Raw genomic sequence first — 19,381 nt, 5'->3', positions numbered from 1 at the left:
AAGGAACTTCTGTGAGATGCTGCTGTGCTATTGCTCTATTGCCAAGTAGGAGGAATTTCCCCCATGCTTGACTTGCAAGTTGCTTCAGAATAAAAGAGGGGGACCTCCTGTGTTTGTTGTGTGCGCCTTTCTTGGGGGGCAGAAGCAGCCCATAGGTTTCTTAATTAACCTAGTATATGAAGCTCCTGAATCCAAGCAGGAGGTAAATACTCTAGATCAAGGGAAGTAATAGTGCCACTGTATTCTGCTCTGGTCAGACCTCACCTGGAGTACTGTGTCCAGTTCTGGGCACCACAGTTCAAGAAGGACACTGACAAACTGGAACGTGTCCAGAGGAGGGCAACCAAAATGGTCAAAGGCCTGGAAACGATGCCTTATGAGGAACGGCTAAGGGAGCTGGGCATGTTTAGCCTGGAGAAGAGGAGGTTAAGGGGGGATATGATAGCCATGTTCAAATATATAAAAGGATGTCACATAGAGGAGGGAGAAAGGTTGTTTTCTGCTGCTCCAGAGAAGCGGACACGGAGCAATGGATCCAAACTACAAGAAAGAAGATTCCACCTAAACATTAGGAAGAACTTCCTGACAGTAAGAGCTGTTTGACAGTGGAATTTGCTGCCAAGGAGTGTGGTGGAGTCTCCTTCTTTGGAGGTCTTTAAGCAGAGGCTTGACAACCATATGTCAGGAGTGCTCTGATGGTGTTTCCTGCTTGGCAGGGGGTTGGACTCGATGGCCCTTGTGGTCTCTTCCAACTCTATGATTCTATGATTCTATTCTATGAGATGGTTGTTGGCTTGCAAGTTGCATCAGAGTAAAAGAAGAAAAGCACCCTGCTCTGTTGTTTGAACCTCTTCTATCCCCCCATCGGCATCTGTGTGTCTCCCCATTTTCTCCTCCAGTCCCACTCCCTACCCTAGAACTCTTCTCAGTTCTCCTCTTGCCCCTTTGATATCTCATCTTTGTATCCTCTGTGTGACCCAGCGTTCTGGGAGGCTCCTGAGGCTGTCGGACAGGATGCCATAAAGATGATGACAGGCTGCATGGAAGTCTGTGTGCTGCTTCTGCAGAGCCAAATACTCACCATGCTCCACCACAAAAAAAGTGGAGGACCTGGCACTGGCAGATGATGGATTAAAAGCAGAAAAAAAGCTAAAAGATATGTCTATTTGCCAACAGTGAACACTGAAGAGTCCCCTTTGACATGGTGGAAGAGACATGAGGCATCCTTCCCAATGTTGAAGGTGCTTGCAACTAGGTTTTGGGCTATCTGAGGAACATGTGTGCCATCTGAAAGTGTGTTCAGAATGGCTGGCAATGTTCTTCAAAGACAAATGGCGTCTGTATTGCCAGAGAATGCTGAAACGCAAATTTTCCTTGCAAAACATATACCGTAAATTTAATTAATTTTTTTTTTTGTTCTGTAAAATTTTACCCATTCCTTCTGGTTTGGCCTGGATTATAAAAGAAATGAATTTTTTTCTGGCAATATGAATATATTGTTTAACAATCTTTTGTTCTGTTCAAATTTATCCATTCCATTCTTACTATTTTGGTCTGGTTCAGAAAAGAAAATAACTGAGGTTGTAGGATGTATAAGACTCAGTAGTGAATTACATTTGAATATCTAAAATTGTGACACTGAATTGACTTTTCTTATTTAGTAATGTAATTAAATTTTTAGGGAACATGCTCTCACCTTACTTTTGATATCTATTCTACTGATTACATCTACTTCTATTATCAGTATGGTAGTACATAGCAGTTGTAACAATATGTTAAAGTAAAAATTTATCCATTTTATAATAAGACCCATAAGTAGTAGCTCTCCAGAGCATTACCACTTTCATTTCTGCATAGATCCAGCACTCTACTCCTATTGTTAAACTCCTTAACATATTGTCTCTCCTTAACATATACTTTGAGGCTTCAAAGCACACACACTTCAGTAATCCTTGTGATCGCCCTGTAAGGCAGACCAGTATCACAGTGATTGTTAATACCAATGTTATTGTGTTTGTATTGTGTTTTCCTGCTGTGTAATTAACCATGAACAAGCTATGCCTCAAAAGGTGACCTATGCAAATTTTTCTTGATAACTGTATTCCCAAGGCCATATTTATATTTCTATGGCATAGTGATCCATGCTCTTTGCCAAGAAAAACTGAATTTGAAACTGGTTTGGTAGTCACAGGCAGGAGCAAGGAGTTACAGACAATATAACCCTGGCCCACTACAATTCCTACTAAAGCGCCCTCCCACTTTCTTAGGGGTTTCACAATCCATTACCAATATATATTCACAATCCATTTTTTAAACACAAACACATAAAAGAAGATGAGAAACTAGATTAGAAGCTTGATTTTAAAAGCTACGTACATTATTTGCTATGCACTGAAATATATATATATATATATTTCTATACTTGTGCACAGTGCTGGCAAAAAATAGCATATAGATAACTAATTACATGTTTTAACTGTGAAATTAACAGTAGCTGCATTATTTCTAATTATGGTTATTCAACATTCTCCATTCAGTTCTGCAAAATGAAATAATTTCTCTGTTGGATGGCATTGAGAATGGACCAATATGACCAAATCAAATTTTCTACAACAGTCATCAGAAATAAAACTTGCCAAGAGGTGCCAAGACTTAGACCAGGCGTGCAGGGTTAACTTGGTGCAGGCTTAACTAGCTGGTAGGACCTGTCACTTCCCCTTCTGCCTGTTTGAGAGGATGCGTCAACAGCAGCAGCAGCAGCAAAGGCTTAACCTCTCCTCCCGTGCAGATAATCGGGGAAGCAGAAACGCCCCGGGCTTTGCAGCAGTAGCAGCACTTCCTGCAGGATCCGTTAGCTGTCCCACCAGTGTGTCAGACTGGCATGGTGCCCGCTTCTTGGTTCCCGGGCTGGGCTGCAGCTGGCTGCTTCCTCGAAGGTGGTGCTTGTGCTTCCACCGGGACAGAGCACGTGCAAAGTGCACAGCTGGCCTAGCCAAGGCATGGGAGCAGAGGGGTTGTGCTTGCTTTCCATGCAAGGCTTTCTCTGACTCGTGTCGCAGCTGGAGAAACAGCAGTTCATGGGGCCAGCAGCTGCTTACTCAGGGTTCGGGCGAAAGATTTATTCAGTTGCCACACAGTGGCACCAAGACTTTTTGAAGTGCTCGCAATACACTTTTTAAATGCATCTGAAGCAGGAACATAGCCATATTACTAGATTGTAAAGAGGTGGGGGAGATAAGTGACTGGAAAATATGTATTGTTAAACTTGGATGTGGGTGGCTTCCGTGATCTCTCATGCTCCATAATCTAGCTGTCCAAGCTGGTCACCAACTGACATCCTCAAGTGGTGATGGCAGAGCCAGCCTGTACCCTATAAGCCACTGGGATGACCTAGTTATAAAGAACAAATCCTCATTTGAGTACCTGCAAGTTAGGGATTCTGATTTCAAACCCTAAACTTGCATCTGGGAGCTGGGCAAAGACCTTGTCACAGAGAATAGTACCATTTTGCAGATGAACTCTGAAGCGGAAAGAGGAGAAGTTAGCCATTAAATCTGTGGTAGGCCCCTACCCACCACATTTTATGGCTGGGAAACATTGAGGCACAATCTTTGTTTTGGAGGTCTATAAGGTAGTTACTAAAAATTGCCTCATGCCACATTTTATTCCTCAGAATAATTGCAGGTGGTCTGAAATACCAGGGGCGGCATTTTGAGATGGAGAGCTTGGAGGCAAGTTTCACAGCAAGGCTCAAAGGCAGAGTTTGGAAGTAGCCAGGCGCATGTTGCACCAGGATGGCACCTGAGCAGGAGCAGTGAACAATGTTACAGTTAATTACTGTAGCTCGTCTTCACTTACCCAGCCCCAGTGCCCTCCTCACAGTTGTGAAGAGCATTGTATGAATGATCCATGTCACCATTAAGAAAAAGAGGTAGGAATATGCCAATATATATATACAGTGGTACCTCGCAAGACGAATGCCTCGCAAGACGAAAAACTCGCAAGACGAATTTCCCTATGGGCTTGCTTCGCAAGACAAAAACGTCTTGCGCCTTTTTCTTAAAACCGTCAATGCACAGTGGTGCTTCGCAAGACGAAAAAATTCACAAGACGAAAAAACTCGCAGAACGAATTAATTTCGTCTTGCGAGGCACCACTGTATATGGACTGTCGCTGGATCAAGTGACTTTTTTTCTTTCAGTTCTCAGATTCTTAATGTAGCTCAAGGTTGTCAAATGTACTAGCCAGATGATTAACTGATAATCAATTACAGTCAGGCCATCATTTGAAAAATAAGCCTTTAGAGCCGTCTATCCCAAATATGGCAACTAGACATTCTGTTTTAGCAACTGTAACATTGGCTTAAGGAGCCATTTGACGCCTAGCTTATATATCTGAGTTTCTAACACTGCTCAAAAGTCTGCTATTGAATATATTCAGTAGTAACGTGCAAAAAAAGCTGATTTAGTTTTCATAGGGTGGAATTGAACATTGTGCTATGATGAATGTTCCATCTGTGCAAGCACCTAACTTTCCCAGGTGGAATTTTCCCCCTTCTCTTCCCCGTCCCACTGTTCTGGGCAATGTTCTGACCCTCAACAAAGATCCCAAGCACTTTGGCCCCTGGACAGATATCATCTTGCTTGTTGGTGCATCTGCCATACCTGCAGGCACGTATTCATTTACCTTGGCTGCTCAGAGGCCCACATTCAGCAGCAGTTCCACCTGGCCATTATTGAGAGTTCCTTTAGCTTGGCGTCACCTCCACTGGCTGAAAGCAATGTTGGCTGCTGGAGTGACTGGTTAAAGGGCTTGTCCACACTTCTGCATGTCCCATGCCAAGAAAGCAGAGGTCTGCGTGGTTTTCTACTTGCCCTGTGCTTTCTAGGCATTGGGTCTGAGTGGTCTTGCCTTTTCCCTGTTGCTTTTCCCCAGGAAACCCGTTCTTTAGTGCTAAATCAGAACAAATGGCAATTTGCAGAAAACTTGATTGCAGTTTGTTCCGATTCACTGTTAAACTGTGGGTTTTCCTGGGGGAAAGTGGAAGGGCAAACAGTTGATAATAAGATAATAATAATTTTATTATTTATACCCTGCCCATCTGGCTGGGTTTCCCCAGCCACTCTGTGTGACATGAACATAGTAAAATGTCAAACATTAAAAACCTGCTGATACAGGGCTGCCTTCAGATGCCTTCTAAAAGTTGTGTGGTTCTTTATCTCCTCGAAATTGGATGGGAGGGCATTCCACAGGGAGGGTGCCACTACATAGAAGGCCCTCCATATGGTTCCCTGTAATTTCACTTCCTGCAGTGAGGGAACTGCCAGAAGACCCTTGGCAGAAGGACCTTAGTGTCTGGGCTGAGCGATGGGTGTGGAGACACTCCTTCAGGTATACTGGGCCAAGGCCATTTAGGGCTTTAAAGGTCAGCACCAACAATTTGAATTGTGCTCAGAAACATACTGGGAGCCAGTGAAGATCTTTTAAGACCAGTGTTATATGGTCCCGGCGGCTGCTCCCAGTCACCAGCTGCTTTCTGGATTAGTTGTAGCCCCATGTAGAGTGCATTGCAGTAGTCCAAGCGGGAGATAACTAGAGCATGCACCACTCTGGCAAGACAGTCCGCAGGCAGGTAGGGTCTCAGCCAGCATACCAGGTACAGCTGGTAGACAGCTGTCCTGGACACAGAATTGACCTGCACCTCCATGGACAGCTGTGAGTCCAAAATGATTCATAGGCTGCACACCTGGTCCTTCAGAGGCACAGTTACCCAGTTCAGGACCAGGGAGTACCCCACACCCACCCGCCCCCATCCCCCCAAAACAATACTTCTTTTCAGGATTCAACCTCAATCCATTAGCTGCCATCCATCCTCCAACCACCTCCAGATTCTCACACAGGACATTCACTGCCTTCACTAGTTCTGATTTAAAAGAGAGGTAGAGCTGCATATTGATGAACACCCAACCCAACCTCTCCCAGCGGGTTCATAAAGATGTTTAAAAGCATGGGGGAGAGGACAGCTCTGAGGCACCCCACAAGTGAGCGCCCAGGGGTCTGAACACTCGCCTCCCAACACCATTTTCTGGACACGGCTCAGGAAGGAGCGGAATCAGACAGTCCAGAAGGATACCATGGTCAATGGTATCAAAAGCCACTGAGGGATCCAGCAGATCTAGGAAACAGCTTTGTTGTGGATAGCAGCAACCAGGGTCTGCATCAGGTGAGGGGAATGTTGAGATGGTAGTAAAATGGCTATTGTAATGGCTGTGGTAGTTGTAAAATGGAGTGGGGAACCTCAGGCTCTGGGTGCAGCCACTGGAAACCTACCAGCAGTTGAACTGTGGACTGCATTCAAGATTGTACCTGCCTCTTGTTTTAAGATGTGGTGTTTTAACTGCTTCTTTATTCACGTGATCTTGTGATGAGACAACCAAGTTTGCAGAGAGTTATTTATTTGTAAGGTTTCAAACCAAGGAAGCTCTCCAAACTAGGAAAGAGAATGGCAGGTCAAATGTAATGTAAGTGAAGGCCCAGTTCTAACTTCAGGTATGTATTAATGACAAGTTGGTAGTGGAGAAAAGCAACTTGAGTGTAAACTTAACTCTGCCACCCCAAAAGTTGTTCTAAAAATAAAGGTCTTAATGTTTTGAAAAGATGTTCAAAGGTTCTGTAGAACCTGCTCTATGTTTGGAGCCAAGGCAGCTGCTGATCATTATTCTGTCAAAATGCACTTATTATGAGGAATGGTTGCATTTCCAAAAAATTTTCATACTCATAGTTTTAGAAGATTTTTGTGGAGAGGGTTCTTTTTTTAAAAAAAAGTATCCTTCCACTAGCACAAGCTTCCAGCATGATCCAATAAAATAGTCCTTGAACCTCACCACACACATTATCTCTTTTAATTCATCAAAAGTGTGAGATAAATATTAGCCTCCTATAATCAGCATGCTTAGCTCTAGTAAATGCATGAACGGGTTAAGACTATAGAGTAAACAGTCCTGCCAGACTCAGACCCTCACCTAGAGAGGGTTACCAAAAGCCATTACTCTTTCACCATGTGAATCATACCAGAAAGGACATCTGGGCTAATTGCTCCAAGTAACCCAAGGTGTTTGTAACCTGAGGTACCACTGTGTTAACTCTAAATTTTATGGAGAGTAGAAAAGGGATTGGACATGGGTTTTTTGTTCTGCTAATAGACAGTACAGTGGTACCTCGGGTTACATCCGCTTCAGGTTACAGACTCCTCTAACCCAGAAATAGTACCTGAGTTAAGAACTTTGCTTCAGGATGAGAACAGAAATCACGAGGCAGCAGCAGGAGGCCCCATTAGCTAAAATGGTACCTCGGGTTAAGAACAGTTTCAGGTTAAGAACGGACCTCCAGAACGAATTAAGTTCTTAAGCTGAAGTACCACTGTATTGCATTAAGTTACCAATTAACTTGTCTTTTTTTATTTGCTTAAAAGCTTTAGGACAGCTTTCCCCATCCAGGTGCCTTCAAGACGTTTTGGACTTTAACTCCCCTCAGCCCTGACCATTGGCTATGCTGGCTGGGAATAATGTGGATTGCAGTCCAAAATTCCTGAAGAGCACCAGGCTGGTTTTTTTCATTACAGACTAATTGGCAGTATAACATTGCTGCTAAAAGCTTTCGGGACTACAGTAAGTAGGCTGAAAATGAGTAAGGCCGCACCTGCCTTGCCTTCTCTGTGGTGAAACATCATTCAGAGTATCTAGTTGTCCTGAGTCATAGCAACATGACAAAATTAAACAGGTAGTTTTGCTTATTGCATTGTTTTATTGGAGACTACTGAAACCTTCAAAAGTCTGGAGATCAATGACTATCCCTGCCACAACTTTGGAGGACAGTTTTTGTTTCAAGCCTGAGTATATTTTGTGTGTGTTTCTTTCAGGTATGACAATTTATGCGCTGGGTTTCTTTGCCCATTAAACACCTGAGGGCTTTTTTCAGATCCTGGAGGGGTACATCTGTAAATATAGAAAAAAATATAATGTTGGTTACAACTGTAACCTGCTTATTATCTGGTTATTTGCCTCCTGGAAGCACAAGGAGTCAGTTCAGATGTAAACATGCAACACGCTTACTCTCCTGATCCATGGTTTGGAGAATCAGGAACATGCTGCTTCGGTTTGTTTGCTTTTTATTACCTTTTAGGACGAAATTTCCCCTTCAAGGTGGTGGTTAAGATGTCCAAAAAATACAACTAAACCATGGTCTGGAAGATCTGAAATGAGTTGTGCTTGTGCAGCCGCCTCCCACCCTGTTCTCCTTGTGCCCTTGGCTTAAAAGTAGACTTCCTGGTTTGTCCAGCCACAGTTCACAGTGACTTCCAATCTGGCTTGCCTGCTCTCCCTCACCTGCGACTGCATGCCAATCATTTTTCTTTAGGTTTTTGTTTTATCTGCATCAGTGATTGGGAGACATTGGCTATGCTCCTGCCTCTTCCAACAATCAGCAAAGAAATCACTTGAAACATGTTGACTGGTGGATGTAGTAGGACTAAGCTTGTTGTAGGCTGAGGTGGTAAAATGGGTTTGTGTCGCTTCAGAATGCAGATGGAAGATTAGTCTTTTAATGCTACCATGCATTCAAATGGAAAGTGAACAAAACTGGGAACCATAGGAGATGACTCATTCTCCCAGCTGAGGGGAGTGGGGTGACTAAGCTGGGTGTGCATGTCAAGGAACCCCCACCCTGAGATCTTTTGGTGAAGGGTGGTATAGAAATTTAATAAATAAAATAAAATTTCCTTGCACATAAGAAATAGCAGGGCCAGGGGAAGAGCAGACTTACCTCTTGATATGCCAGTTTTCTGCCTGCATGTTTTTTTGTGGTATTCAAAATTGGGAGGTACGGTCTATTTTGCCACGTCATTCCCATCTCATTCTGTGTGAATAAACTCAGTCTTATGCCACTGTGTTAATTACATGTGTCATCTCAGGACTGCCTTGTAATATTCTAATTAATCTACTTCCAGAATCCAAAACTTTCAGGATTTTCATGGCTTTCATGGAAGTGTGAGCTCTGACTGACAGAACGCTGGATGTGGTTTTAGAGAATAAACTGTTTTGGAAGTATTTTGTCTCTTGTTTGTTTTAAGCAATATTTCCAATAAATGGTTCTCAGTATTTCAGCCCTTGGTAGCTAAAATGTGTGGCATTCTATGACGGCTTTCCCCCCTGAAATGTGTGTTTAACAAATCTTGGCATAGACAGTAGTGCTAACATGGAACACATATTGGAATAAGTTTCTGTGCCCATTTCAGAACACTGTGTGTACTGTACTTTGTTAATCTTTCAGTATAATTTCAATAAAAGCTAGAAAAGAGGTTTGTATTAATAAAAGCTAATATTTTTATTTTTCAAAATCTGGGCTTGAGATGTAGAAAGCATTCGGGCAAACATGCTGCATATCCCAGCCTAATTCAATGAAATCTGCTGTGTACTGGTTATTGGCTGCTGGTTCTTTGGCTACTAGAACATGGAAATCCTTAATTGCACAATATGGTTTGCAATTAGGTGTATTGGACCTATGCTTTTATTTTCATTTTATGGTGGAGTTTATGTTGTTGGTTCCCCCTAAATAGTTTTCCTTCTTATCAAAAAGGAAGGTTTTTTAAAACATTTAAAGGAGACTATCTTCTTGCTTGCCCTCCCTTTGATAAAAACAGAGATTGGGGGCTTGGGGGGGGCCCTTCGGGGGGTGAAGGGGAGAAGATTTAGCTGGCTGCCTTATGCTGAAATGGGAGGTTGAGTATCATGTGAGAATGATGGGAAATGTGTGTTTTTTTTGTAAGCAGCTCAAGCAAATGCACGCCTACAGTGATACTTCGGGTTACATACGCTTCAGGTTTATTTAATATATATTTTTAATCTACTACTCCTTAAGGCCCTCCACCGCTACAGGGAGCCTCAAGGCCCTTGGCTGCTGTGGGGAAGTGTGGCGCACCCTTGCCTGCCACGGGGAGGTACAGAGGGACCTCTGCTGCCACAGGAAGGCCTGGCAAGACTGCCCGCCGTCGTAGATATACGTATTGTGATATTTAGCTGGTGATATATCGTGATGTTTGTGTCACTTCAGAATGCAGACTAGAAATCCATTATTATGGTTGTTGTTAGGCTACCAGTACCTGCATGCAGCAAACTCACTCTATTTTGTAACTGTAATGAGGCATGGAAGTCATATCTTGCTCTCAATTTCGCCTCTCTTCCAGAAATAGTCTTCAGTTATACAGAGGTTCAAATACCTTAACCTTATGCCTCCAATAAGAAATGCAGGCAAATGTACCTCAAAAATGTGCAGACATTTTTACCCTGTTCAGACCATTTTAGTCACAGATTGTCCTAAATAGTGTGGAGAACCTCCATGGAGTAGAGGAGGATCCCTGTGTCGCATGTTAACTCATGAAGTACAAGAGATCTGTGGGAAGTTGAGTGGCCGAGTGGGGAGCCTGGCTAGCACTTGCCTCTGCTCTCCCTCGTATCTTTGCATACATCTGAAGACATGAACATCAGAATAGGGGTATAGTATTGTAACATATTTAAGAAACCCAGAAATTTAATGATACAGTGGTGCCTCGCAAGACGAAAAGAATCCGTTCCGCGAGTCTCTTCGTCTTGCAGTTTTTTTCGTCTTGAGAAGCAAGCCCATTAGCGGATTAGCGCTATTAGCGGTTTAGCGGCTATTAAAGGTTTAAGGGATTAGCGGATTAGCTGCTAAAAGGCTATTAGCGGCTATTAAAGGCTTAAGGGATTAGCGGATTAGCTGCTAAAAGGCTATTAGCGGCTTAGATCAGCTGTTAAGCGGCTTAGGGGCTTGGGAAAAAGGGGGGGAGGGGAAAAAAACCCCCAGGAATCGCAAGACATTTTCGTCTTGCGAAGCAAGCCCATAGCAAATTCGTTTTGCGAAGCACCTCCAAAACGGAAAACCCTTTCGTCTAGCGGGTTTTCTGTCTTGCGAGGCATTTGTCTTGCGGGGCACCACTGTACTGGGTTTGTACCAAGGAGTTCAATATATTGCCTCTGTAGTTCAATATCAAGAGAATCTAAACTACTTCATTGAAAGTAAATTTCTAATGTTCATGATTGCTGGGAGAACTCTCAAGAACATGCTGGTGGACCTTGTAAAATGTTGACAGTACAGTGAATTGGTATCTATGACTTCGCTACTTAGCATGTGTTTCAGCATGAATGCCCTCTGCATATTCATAGCCATTGATATATGCTGGTTGTTATTATTATTATTATTTCTTGAATTTATATACCGCCCTATACCTGCAGGTCTCAGGGTGGTTAACAGAATAACATCAGAATATAAAACCATAAAATAGTCAAAATAAAAACAGCAACCCAATAACCCCCCAACACATTTTAAAAGGGCATAGGATGTCAATCAAATCAACCAAAGGCCTGATTAAAAAGGAATGTTTTTGTCTGGCGCCTAAAGGTGAATTTCCCTGGCAGAGCATTCCTCAGATGGGGAGCCACTGCATGTTGCCGCACTCTGGACCTCTCGAGGAGGAGGCACACAAAGAAGGGCCTCTGAAGATGATCTCAGGGTCCCGGTAGGTTTAAATGGAAAGAGGTGGTCCTTGAGGTATTGCAGTCCTGAGCTCTTTAAGGCTGTATAGGTCAAAACCAACACTTTGAATGGGGCCTGGAAACTAATTGGTAGCCAGTGCAGTCAGACCAGGATTGGTGTAATATACTCAAACCAACTGGCTCTGGTGAGCAACCTGGCTGCTGAATTCTGCACTAGCTGAAGTTTCTGAACCGTCTTCAGAGGCAGTAATCTAGCCCTCTCTTACCCCTCTGTTCCAAAGATTCTAAATTTGCAAAAGAGGAGAAAATCACAAGTACGATTAAAACTGAGAAGCACTTAGTAAAGCTTCTGTCAGACTGAATTACTATTGTAGAAAATGAGACAATATCAACTCACTTGTAACAGTTCTACTTAAATATTTAAGACTCCTTCTTGTGCCTTGCTATAATCTTGCCCAATGGCTGTGTTTGGATGTAACACTAAACCATAGTTTAGCGGTGTGTGAACGAGCCTCTGGCTCCTACATTCCCCCCTTCCCTCTTTTCCAGTGATGTGGTCAGGTAGGAGGAGATTGGAAGAGTCTCCATTTTCAGCTAACCAGAGTTTGTCATTTCTATAGCCAGTCCCTAGATTACGTGTTGGCATAAGAGTTCTAGAGAGTATGTTTAGTTTTTTTTCATATGTTGTGCAAGTAGCAGAGATGGGAAGCCGAGGCCCAGACCTTTCACCAGGCATCAGGAATGAGTGAGAGTTGGGTTCTTCTGCACAGTCTTGAAGCAGGTGGTGTGTAGGCCTTGCCTCCTGGGCAGTTGCTGAAGAAGGAGTAGGTGGTGAAAGCCTGGTGGAGTAAGAATTGTGGGGGCTGATGGTCCACACACTGCATTTGGATCCTTTACACTGCAAGTGATTGCAGGTTGTTATAATCTCTCATAAGGTCAAATGTGAAAATAGTCTAGTGCTGGCCATTGTAGGAAGTTTAGACAGAACTAGGCATACTTATGATTATGATTATTTGATTGATTTTATAGAATCATAGAATCTTATATAATCTTATATAATGATTTTATAGAATCATTATATACCACCCTGTACCTGGAGGTCTCAGGACACTCTTTAGCATCCTTATTCTCTTTGCTTTTAGTCCCAACTCAAGTGCTCTTAAAAATATGAACTTGTGGTTTGGTCACTTGGAGGTGCAAAATTTGTGTACTATCATTTAAGAATAAATTTGCTGCTTTTGTACTGACCCTTTTACAGCCAAATAGTGTTAACATCTCATATTTGTTTGGTTACAACTATAAAAGAAACAAGTAGATTTGCCCTGTCTTTGCATATAAACCATGAGATCACTAGCTTAGAGTGTTTTTAACCGTTTCTAGAATACTTTCTAGAAAAATTTGTATTATTGATACATTTGTAGCCCTGGAATCCCTTAGCAGAAAGGGTGGGATATGCAGTGGTACCTTGGTTTAGAACGCTGCAAACCCGGAAGTAGGTGTTTTGGTTTATGAACTTTGCCTTGGAATAAGAACATGTTTCACTTCTTGTTGAGTGTGTTCCATTTGCAAATTGAGTCCCCCACTGCTATGGGAAAGCACGCCTTGGGTTAAGAACACTTTGGCTTAAGAACGGCCTTCCGGAATGGGTTAAGTTCGTAAACCAAGGTACCACTGTAAACAGAATTATTAGTAATGAAATGAAATTGTTAATTAATCTACATTCATAACCTGGAGTACATGCTTAGTTCAACCCTGATGTTTTAAAATGGTGGTCCTACTGGATCAAATTCCCAGCAGGTAAAATCCTAGGGAGCTGAACTAGTGCCATATCAGGGACTAATAGGAGCTCAGGAGGCAGATGCCTAGTTGCCTGTGGCCTCCATTGGAATATAAGAACTGGGATCAAAGTTGACATTCCATATTAGACGAATAGCACTACATTTTATTGCACAGTGAAGCTTGCTGAACTGGTACCTGACTATGTATTGCAAATCATATAATTTGTTTTCAAGTAATGCTGGTTAGGCTTGTTGAGCAGTGGGTCAGCATTGCAGAGGATGTTAGCAGAGAAGGCAACATAGCAGCCTGTTTTTGTAGTCAGCTAGGTCATAGATGAGAGGTTTAAGGAGGTTTTTAAGCTGCTCTGCTGAGAAGGTGAATGCTGCTGGACACCATGTAAGATAACTTCCTAGCAAATGAAACAGATTTGCACTGAGGGTTTTGGAAGAGAATAAGAAAGAGGATAGCCAGTGCATGAAAGATCCTCTTGTCAGATTCCTGGATACTTTGGCATTCTTAATGGATATCTAAATTTCCACCTCTCGTTACAAAAAATGCTTGAGGAATACAGTGGTACCTTTGTTCTCAAACTTAATCCGTTCCAGAAGTCTGTTTCAAAACCAAAGCGTTCCAAAACCAAGGTGCGCTTTCCCATAGAAAGTAATGCAAAATGGATTAATCCATTCAAGACTTTTAAAAACAACCCCTAAAACAGCAATTAAACATGAATTTTACTATCTATCGAGAGCATTGATCCATAAAATGAAAGCAATAAACTGCAATCTACCCAATATCAAAAACTGGCAGTGATCTACCCATTGTCATTGGAGGGATGAGGAGTGCATGCGGGGTGCGTGTGTGGAAGGAGGTGGCTAACTGGACGTGGGAGGGGAGAGTTTAAAGGGGGGGAGGAAAGGGAAGCAAAAGTTCTCTCCCCCCCCCCCTCAAGCCAGCCCTTCTGGATCCCCCACCCACCCAGCGCCCTTCTTCAGGGCTGGCATGAGCAGCCCCTGCCACTTGGGCACGTTCTCCTCGGTGAAGAACTCGTACTGCGGCGGCAGCGCCTGCATCCTGCCTGTGCCATCCCATGCCCCGTGAGGGGAAGTGGCAGCAGTCACTGCTGAGGCCGAGCCCTTTGCCATTGATCCGGGACCTGGAGCGGCAGCCGCGGGTGACGTCCGGAACTGGAGGGGGGCAGAGGCAGCAGGAGTTGCCGGAGGTGGTTGCTGCTACAGTGGTGGTTGTGGAGGGACGCAGCGTTGGGGGGAGACGGCGACATCCCTTGCCCACATGCTTGCTGCCCAGCCCGGCCTTCCCTCAGTGCCGGGGCTGGCCTGGGACACGGCACCGCTGGGCAGCCTCTCCCTCGCCCTGACTGAACGTGGCAAGCAGGGCAGAGGGTGGCAGAAAGGGTGACGAGGGGAAGCTTTGAATTCTCGGTTGGCGCAAGTGGGGGGGAGGGGCTGTTCTTCCCTTGCCCAGAGTTTACAACTGCTGGCAAGTGGCACTAAAACAGAAGTGTGGCACTCAAACAGGAGCATGTTTGGCTTCTGAAAAAGTTTGCAAACCAGAACACTTACTTCCGGGTTTGTGGTGTTTGGGTTCCAAAGCCGTTCAAGAACCAAGGTACCACTATAGAAAAGTTTTGGAGGAGAGTTAAAATAGTATTGGTTTGTTTTGAAAGATTTGTATATTCAAATGGATTTCATTTTTCTTTTGGAAGGCTGTATTTCAGTTAACAATTCCAGGGTAAGGACATCATATATTAAAGACTGCCTACCTTTCTGCTGTAAGGGACGCAGGTGGCGCTGTGGGTAAAACCTCAGTGCCTAGGACTTGCCAATCGTATGGTCGGCAGTTCGAATCCCCGCGGCGGGGTGAGCTCCCGTCTTTCGGTCCCAGCTCCTGCCCACCTAGCAGTTCGAAAGCACCCCTAAGTGCAAGTAGATAAATAGGTACCGCTTTATAGCAGGAAGGTAAACGGCGTTTCCGTGTGCTGCGCTGGTGCTGGCTTGCCAGAGCAGCTTCGTCACGCTGGCCACGTGACCCGGAAGTGTCTCCGGACAGCGCTGGCCCCCGGCCTCTTAAGTGAGATGGGCGCACAACCCTAGAATCGGACATGACTGGCCCGTTCGGGCAGGGGTACCTTTACCTTTACCTTTCTGCTGTAGATGATGATGATGATGAATAATTTTATTATTTGTGCATCAGGAAAAGCTTTCTGACAGTAAGGACATCCTCAGGAGGTTGTGGGCTCCTTCCTTCCTTTTAAGAAGAGGTTGGGTAGCCGTCTGTCATGAATGCTTTAGCTGAGATTCCTCCATTGCAACCCATCTAACTAGGTTGCTTCAGCTACTCTGGGCTCCTTAGTCTCAATGTTGCTCTTCTCAGGGCTGGGCAATAACTGCTTTCCAACATCGTAATGTACCACCAACTAAACACCACAATATGGTGGTATATCACAATGTCGGAAAGGAGCCCAAGTCAAAGCAGCAGCAGATGAGGCAGGTATGCGAACACTCTCTTCATAAGCTTGCCTCATCTGCTGCCTTGGCACCAGCGGGGTGGGGGAGCGAGCAGGCTGCCTTTCCCTCCCCGAGATGGAAGAAGCAGCCCATTCACACCTCCCCCCACCCGTCCCAAGGCAAGTGGGACTGGTGAGGCTCAGCTGGGGGTAGGAGGGCTTCTTTGAGCCTTCTTGCCCCCTGGCTGAGCCAGCCCCATGTCCCACTGGTGAGCTGGAGGGACTGGGGGTGGGGAGGTCCTTGCTGAAGCAGAGAGAGGAACAAGCTGTATTGCGCCTTGCCAATCCAGCTTGTTTCTGCCTCTGCAGCAGTATGAGGGCAGACTGTGATGGCAGTTTCACTCAGCAGTATGTTGCTGGTGAAACTTCCACTGCTTCTGAGTCCCTCTGCCTCCAGGGCTGGCTGCAGCTTGTTTTTCCCTCAGCGCACTGGGCCCTGGGAGCAGAGGGACTCAGGAGGCGGTGGTTTCACCAGCAATGTACCACTGATTGAAGCAGCCGTCACAGTCTGCCCCTAATGCTGGTCCTGGGTGATATATGGATATGTTGCCCAGGCCTACTCGCTACTGAGGAGGACCAAACCAGCAGCCACCACACTTCTTAGCATATTAGAATAGTGTTGCAGTACAAAAACATACCTACCAGATGTGCTCTTGTGGCTCCTCACTGTTTTACAAGGCAGCCATTGGTGCTGATCAAGTTGTTTTGATTTATTCCAGCCATTTTGCAGTTCTAGGACTCTAGGTGAAATGTTTGGTTCCAAACTTTCCTTTATTCATTTATTTGGCAAGCCTCAGTCACGTGTGGTGGTCTCTGGCAATTTTCTGGTGCCAGGACCAAGATTGTCCCTTTGAAAAACCTCACTGATTTAGCCTGACAAAGAACTAAATTGCTTTTGAATGTAAGTTTCAGAAGACTATCACAGAAAACACACACATTGCATAATACGCCATTCACTGCATGACATTAACCTCTGCAGTAGGATAGTGCCACATGAAACCTTCCTCTGTGGCTCTCCAGATGCTGTTGGGCTCCCAGCACCCATCAGCCCCTGCCCTGCCAGCATGGTCAGTCACGTGGGAGGATGGAAGTTGTAGTCCAGAGGGCTGCAAGTATATTAAACATGAAAGTACAATATGGAATAGTGAGTGGCTGCAAAAACGTTTTATATACTAGTGAGCCAGAACCCAGAAACTGGAGCCAAAAGCCCAAATTTTGTCACATCAAATTGCTGTTTACAATAAACTTCATAAATCATGGAAATTTGTATTCTAATCAGACAAATTTTATTTATCAGGCACAGGTGGTAGTCGGCATCAGCAGAATCATATTCATTTTGGCGGCTGCTTGCTATCTTACTTGCAAATGGTGCAATATTAGAGCAAATAGAGGAATGGGGCTTTATGGATTAGCAGCAAGGATATATGAAGACTAGTAAAATACATTTTAGGCTTACCTAAAACTTGCTGCCCTCAACTTTTAAGACTTAATTCTGCAGGCTGCCCCCTCCCCCCAAAAACAAGTCTCATATGGAGACAGTCACTCACGGACACCCATGTCTAGCACTCAGGATATAATAAATGTGGTGCTTGCAAGAGAACTAGAAACTTACTACAGTCAATGTCCGTTTCGTGTGGGGGTTCTGTTCCTGGCCCCTGCACACATCAGTGGAGCCCCACCCCAGTTAGGGCTCCCCTTTTAGTGATGCCCTTTTAGTGATTCTTTCGGGTGACTTGGGTTCAGCGCTGCATGCATGTACAATCATACGCTATTCAGATGCGCGTTAATCAGTCATTGCCTGTAGTCTTTTGGAATGTATTTGATTTGGAAGTTCAAGCAAAAATAACTGATGTGAGTGTTTGAGTGATTTTACTTACAGGAACACCTTTGAAAGTTTACTCTGCTCCAAGCATGTCTAGTGCATTGGTGCAAGACCATTCAAGGTGGTGTCAGATTTGGCTGCATTTCTTTGTTCTATCAAACACATGAAAATTAAATGCTGATAAGACGGAACAAGCCAAGAATGGTGTGGTGAGGTCCTATGGAGAGTAGGGTTGTATGCCTATTTGAAGTTGCAGGTAACTTTCCTTTTGTGAACATGAGTCATGGTTGTAAAACTCCTATTTGTTTTATAAATATAGGGGTTTGTGGTGGTGACTGCAGTTGAGAGCAGATCTATGGAAGTTTTTATCAGTTTTTTGTCTTCTTCGTACCTGGTGATAGCAGAGTTTTCATCAGAAGTCTCTGAAAGGTTCCTGGTCAGTATTGGTTTATCATATGTTGAGATTCCTGCATTGCAAGGGTTGGACTCGATGACCCTTGGGATCTCTTCCGGCTCTACAATTCTGTGATTCTAGTAGCTTTTTTCTCCACTTTTTGTTGGGAGGGACAGACCTTGACAAATCAGATTATAGCAAGTCCACATTTTGCTGTTACCTTGGTTACAGTGTGCCTAACTCACCAGTGCTTTTTCTCTAGTGTCTTGTGAATCTTGTGTGAAACAGAAGCTGCTTAGGTCAAAATAGAGCACTTGCTTCAAGGTCAGCACTGATTCCTAACCTGGTTCCAAGTGATGATTTTGTCTTAAATTCTTAAGACTTAAAATGTAGGCCTTGCATATTTTTGAGAACTGGACATCTGGATATAGGGCAAGATATAGCCCAAATGTCATACTACCAATCTCTGAAAGCAGTTTCAACTTCAAGTATCCTTGGAGACGGCTTCTGAAAGTGATTGGCTCAATGTGTTCCTGGTTTGATACCATGGGGCACAACTGAGAAACACAGAAGGGCCCTGGAAAAAGGCACACTTCCTCCCCCCCATCTGGAGAGTGGTATGTCTGCATATACAGTACTGACCATCCCTGCCCTAAGAACATAAAGCATAAGGAGAGGCAGCTGGATCCGCCAATGGCCCATCTAGTTCAGTGTCTTGTTCTCACATTGGCCACCCAGATGCCCATGGGAAAACCTGCACAGCACTTGCAACGGGTATTCAGAAACATTGCCTTTAGGGGTGGCACCCTCAAGTCAGGTGTTTCTCTCTAAAAGTGGGTGGCCACAGCGTGTGCCTGTTTGCTGGAAGTCGTGTTGTAGCTCTGTTTCAAAACTGCCTGTGCTCGAGGCGTTTCTAACTGCTGCTGTTCTAATACCGCCTGCATGAGAAAGTCACCGATGATGTGGGAGGTGAAGAAAGCTAGTTGGTCTAGTAAATTCTAATTTTAAAAAAGCCCCATAGTGTACCATATATTGGTACAGTTATGTAACACAGGCTGACAAGGAAATAGAACAGTCTCTCTGTCTCCCTCCCTCCAAACCTGACAAGCTGTTGGGAATTCAGTATGACTTTTCGGGGTGGAGAAGAGTGTATTCCACACCCTCCCTCCACTTCCTTTTCTTCCTTTTGGAGTTTCTAGATTCATTTTGGGAAGGTAAGCTAGATGCTAGCTCTGACTCCAGCCAATAGGATTGGGCTTCTGCCAAGTGCTTACCTCTTTTGCGTAGCTTGGGCC

The 19,381-nt window shown here is 44.3% G+C and overlaps 1 protein-coding gene across 3 annotated transcripts in view; it reads left to right on the top strand.

Annotated features, from left to right (window-relative positions):
* PELI1 (pellino E3 ubiquitin protein ligase 1) overlaps positions 1-19,381 on the top strand; it is a 75,094-nt gene that overhangs the window by 22,755 nt on the left and 32,958 nt on the right. The gene's annotated exons all lie outside the window — the stretch shown is intronic.

The sequence above is a fragment of the Podarcis tiliguerta genome (genome assembly GCF_965153285.1).
Source record: "Podarcis tiliguerta genome assembly, chromosome: 3".
Classification (NCBI taxonomy): Eukaryota; Metazoa; Chordata; class Lepidosauria; order Squamata; family Lacertidae; genus Podarcis; species Podarcis tiliguerta.
Note: the sequence above shows the minus strand (reverse complement) of the source record. Positions and strands in the feature narration are given on the sequence as shown.